Source organism: Phodopus roborovskii, unplaced genomic scaffold, assembly GCF_943737965.1.
Source record: "Phodopus roborovskii unplaced genomic scaffold, PHOROB, whole genome shotgun sequence".
Taxonomy (NCBI): Eukaryota; Metazoa; Chordata; class Mammalia; order Rodentia; family Cricetidae; genus Phodopus; species Phodopus roborovskii.
Window position 1 is genome coordinate 109,608 of NW_026126112.1, and position 5,587 is coordinate 115,194.

The following is a 5,587-nucleotide window of genomic DNA, read 5'->3' on the forward strand; positions in this document are numbered from 1 at the left end:
CTGCCGCAACTTGGTCCGTGTTGACACTGGTGAGAGCTAGCTTCTAAAATGGAAGAACATTACTAGCTTCAGGCTCCCCTGCTCCCTGCAAATCTGCCTCTCTTCCTGTCTTCCTTGTCCTGGTTAATAGTATCATTACCTGCCAGACTTGAAACCTCAGGATCCTCCTCATGTCCCCCTTCTCTCTCATGCTGAGAATCCAATCAGCCCTGTTTCTGTGGTATTTCTCCCAGCAGTTTCCTCTTTTCTGTTACCACAGCCACTGTGCTAAATCAGCCTCTCATTACCTTTAGTCATGATTATTTCTGTAACCCACAAACTGGTCCCCTTTCTAAAGAGCCTCTGCTCTCCTGTCCATCCTTCATTCTGTGGCTAGATTTACCTTCCCTCAAAGCACAGGGTTGATTAGAGAAGCCATTTACTGAAATTGTTTATCCAGCTAACATTTATTGAGTCTTTAATATGTGCTAGGTACAGTGTTTATGTTCTGAGAACATAAGACAAATAAGATGCCATCATTTTAGAAGCTCGTAGATAAGTGGGGAACATATAAATAACACAATATACTGTAATGAGTTCTACAGCATAGATGTGGAGAATCTCCAAAACACAGATGTACAAAGGTAGGAACCAGCCAGCTGCTTTTTTTTTCCCTAAACCTGATTTGCTACTCCATTTTCTCTCTGGTAAAATTATACTCGTTTTTTTTTCAGATTCTGCTTTAAAAGCATCTCTTTAATAAAGTGCCCTTGAACTATCCTCTTTCCATCTTGGTCAATTTATTACTTCCTCTTTTTCTGGGAAAGGTGGTAGTGGTGATGTTGAAACAGGGTCTCATGAACTCAGGCTGGCCCCAAAGTTGGTATGCAATGAGGCTGGCCTGGAACTCCTGATCCCTATGTCTCCACCTCCTAAAGTACTGGGATTACAAGGAAGTGCCAGCATGATTGATTTTCAATCCTTACCTTAATCATACCTTCTGAAGCCTTTCCCCCCCCCAAAGAAAACCATAAATTCTGAGTGCACATATCTTTTTGGAGGCCACCATTTGGGCTACTATAGAGGGGGTTATTCACCTCAAAAGTCTTCAAAAGCTATCCATAGCCTTTAGGATTAGGATTCTATTAATTTATGCTAGCCACTAGATGCATGTTTGCTTACTCTTTGATTTAGCCACTTCTTAACTTAGAGACGGATCTCTTAGAATGGCTAAATCTAGAATACTGACACCACTAAACCTGAAGTGCCAGGGAAATCAATGGGGAACAATGCTGGTGGGACTAGAAGACTCTAGGTTCATTCGCACTTCATGGTTTTGAGACAGGGCTTCTCTGTGTAGCTTTGGCTGTGCTGGAACTAACTTTGTAGACTAGGGTGTAGACTTATTTGTTTGTTTGTCTTGGTGCTTGTTAAGACAGAGTCTCTCTATGTAGTCCTGGCTGTTCCCAAACTCTCTATGGGCCTCAAACTCAGAGATTTGATTGCCTCTACCTCTGGAGTGTTGGCACTAAAGGTGTGTGCCACCATTCCTGGCTGCATTTTTCTATTCTTTCTTCCCTTTATAAAAAGCCCTCTGTACTTGGGGTGATAATGATGTACCAGTGTAGACTATAACTTCATCACTTGTAACAAAATGTACCACTCTAGGGTGAGATGAGGAGAGGTAGAGGGAGTGAACTGGAGCAATTTCAGGTTCACAGCAATATTAAGAAGGAACTAACTCTACCTTGCTGTGAACCAGAAATTGCTCCATTTTTTTTTCAAACAAAGTCTCAAATTTACCATGTAGCTGATGATGATCTGGAATCCTGCTCTTTCACCTCCAGCCTTAAGTGTTGGGATTACAAGAATGTACCACTACAATTTCTGGTTTTAAAGGCCTTCAGTGTTAAATCTAAAGTCACCACATTTGCCTTTACCCAATGAGATTATATTTTTAAGACTGGCCTTTGCAATTCTCCTCCTCCAGTGGCCCTCCTGCTAAGGGCTCAGATTTATGGACCGTTATCAGCATTTCACTTGCTAATTTATTTTTGTCCACTTGTCTTTGTTACTCTCCTTAAAACCATTCCACTATGTATCCTAAACAGCCTTCCTTGGCTTCCCAAGCACTAGGATTGTAGGCTTGATCTCCATAGTGGGTTTTGGCACTTTGTTTTATTTATTTACTTGTTTCTTTGTTTTGGTGTTTTGTTTGTTATTTGTTTTTTTGGGTTTTGTTTTGTTTTGTCTCTCTATATAGCCCTAGCTGTTCTCAAACTCTCCATGGGCCTCAAACTCAGAGATCAGTCAGCCTCTGATTACACCATGACCAGATATTTATTTATTTTGTGCTCATGTGTATATATGCATGTGGGTAAGTAAGTTCTTTCCACCATATGTATCCTGGGGATTGAACTCAGACTATCAGGCTTGGTGGCAAGCGCCTTTACTTGATGAGACATTTTGCTGGCCCTGATTTTAGTACTTTTATTATGGCACTTTAGCTATATTTTCTCAAAAAAACATACCATAATAGGCAGACTATCAGTTGTACAATACTAGGCAAAAAATTATCATTCTTTGGTAATCAGCTTCCTCAAGCCAGGTATGGTGTCACATGCCCTTAAACCCAGCACTGGAGAGGCAAAGTCAGGAGGATCTCTGTGACTCTGTGGTCTACATAGCAAGCTGTAGGACAGACAGCCAGACTACATAGAGAAACCCTGTCTCAAAGAAAAACAGAAAGAAAGAAAAAGGAAGAGAAGGAAAGAAGGAAATAAATCAGCTTTCTCATCCAGAAAATGGAGACCCTAACGGACCCTAAATCATGGGGAGTGTGGATTAAAGGAGAAACTGTCTAAAGCATGTGACACAGTAGGTGCCTCTCACTACAGCAAAGGTTCTTTTAAAATTTTATTCATTTATTTATTTCTGGTTTTTAGAGAGAGGGTTTCTCTGTATTGCTTTGGAGCCCGTCCTGCAACTAGCTCTGTAGACCAAGCTGACCTCAGACTCACAGAGATCTGCCTGTCTCTGCTTCCTGAGTGCTGGGATTAAAGGCCTGTGCCACCACCACATAGTTCTAAAATTTATTTTGAATTTAAAAAAAGATTAATTGCTGGGTGGTGGTGGCACAGGCCTTTAATCCCAGCACTCAGGAGGCAGAGGCAGGCAGATCTCTGTGAGTCTGAGGTCAGCCTCTTCTACATAGTGAGTTCCATGACAGCCAGACAAAGAAACCCTGTCTCAACAAGCAAAATTAATTAATTTTTTTTTTAGATTTATCTACTTTATTTTTATGTGTATGAGTGTTTGCTTGCATGTACATGTGTGTCCTACATGCATGCCAGGTACCTGTGGAGGTGAGTAGAGGGCATCAGCTACTCTTGAACTGAAGCTATGGATGCTTATGATCTACCATGTGAATGCTGGGAGTCCAATTTAGGTTTTCTGCAAGAGCAACAAGTGCTCTTATCAATGAGCCATCTGTCCAGCCCAAGATTTATTCATTTTTATTTTATGTGTTTGAGTGTTTGGCCTGCATTTAAGTCACCACATGTTGTACCTTGTACCAGAAGAATTCAGAAGAAGCCATCAGAATCTCAGGAACTGGAGTTACAGACTATTGTTAGCCATCACATGGGTGCTGTGAATTGACCCCTCGCCCTTTGGAACAGCAGGCAGTGTTCTTAATCCTTCAGCCATCTCTGCAACTCCTCTTTCTTAAATTAATTATTTATTGAGACAGGGTCTCATTGTGTAGCCCTGGCTGTCCTGCAACTCACAGAGGTTGCCTGCTTCTACCTCAGGAGTGCTGGGGTTAATGCCCTTTGCTGACAGGCCTGGCAAAGATTCTTCTTTACATGTATTTTGTGTTTGCTTATTATATGGGTGCATATGGAGGTCAGAGGACAGTTTGTAGAAGTCAGTTCTCTGCTTCCATCATGTGAAAACTGAGGATTCTATTCTGGTAGTACAAAGTGGTGAGCATCTTTTGCCTTCTGGCTGGCCCTGCTGTAGCAATGGTTCATATCTCCGAGTTCATAGATACTTTGCGGATACATAGATGCAATACTTCATGATAGAAAATACCTTATACTTTGTGTAAATACTGTTCTGTGAAGAAGATGAGCATTTCCTCCTCCTTCTCCCCTCTCCTTTTGATAGGGCCTGGAAGCTTCAAGAGGCAGGTAGCTCTGGGCTTTCTGGGAGTTCTAGGCCAACTTGGGCTATAGAGAGAGTTCCAGGCCACCTGTGGCTACAGTGGGATTACTCAAAAAGGAGGGGAGGTGTATATCTCACGATGTAGTTTGGGCTGGAAGTGAACTTGCTATCCTCCTGCCAGTGTACTGAGTTGTGGGAATTAGAGGCGTGCAACACATATACTAAGCTTGATGGTTTCCCCTTCACCCTTCGGCCTTTTTGAGACAGGGTGTCATTATGTTGCTCTTCATGGCCTGCTTACCTCACCACATCTGTCTCTTTGTTGGCATTTTTTGTTTGATTGGTTGGTTGGTTTGGTTTCTGGTTTTTGAGACAGGGTCTCTCTATGTAGTTTCTGCTGTCTCGGAGCTCACAGGCTGGCCTCAGGTTTAGAGATTCTCCTGCTTCTGCCTCTCCAGTGCTGAGATTAAAGGTGTTTACCAGCCCGGCAGTGGTGGCACATGCACTTCTTTAATCCCAGCATTTGCGAGGTAGAGGCAGGCAGATCTCAGTGAGTTCAAGGTCAGCCTCATCTACAGAGTGAATTCCAGGACAGCCAGGACACAAAGAAACCCTGTCTTGAAAAACAAAAACTGATACACAGAGAAACCCTCTCTTGAAAAACAAAAACTGATACATAGAGAAACCCTGTCTTGGAAAACAAAACAAAAAAGGTGTTTACCATCAACTTGCCTTCTTGGGTTTTGTTGGTGGTGGTTTTTTGTTTGTTTCTGTTTTGTGGACAGGGTCGCAGTATGTAGACTTGGCCATCCTGGAAATCACTATGTAGACCAATCTGGCCTCAAACTCACAGAGATCTGTTTTCTTTTGCTTGGACTAAAGGTATGCACCACCAAACTTGACTAAGGGTTAATAAACAACGATGACAAAACAACAAAAAGATTAGGGTGTTTTGGTGCAGAGAGGCTGTAAAATCCTGGAGAGATTGGAAGGAAGCATTTCAGCTTTATATGGGTGTTTTCTCTTTTTGTGAGACAGGATGTTTTTGTATCTCAGACCACAGGCACTTTTTAAAACAATAGTAATCTCTAATCTTTACAACTGTCTTTTGAGGGAAGTATTAACATAGCCATTATCTGGATGCAGGAACTAAGAAACTTAGTGATTAGTAAAAGATGCAGTTATTAACCAAAGTAAACATCCCCAGCACTTATTTTAGGCCAACAATTGAGTGAGGGGACGGGAAGCCAGTTCCAGCTAGAGCTCAGCATCGCGGCAGCCTCCCCCATTTCAGATCTGTGCCTCAGGCAAAGGCGTGCGGGAGGGTTTCTAATAGGTGAAATTGACTTTCCCTCCTATAGGACCCGAAACTCCCGGGCCGTGGGGCTCCGCCCCGCGCTGGCGAGGCCCCACCCACTCTGCAGTCAGTATTGTCCGACGG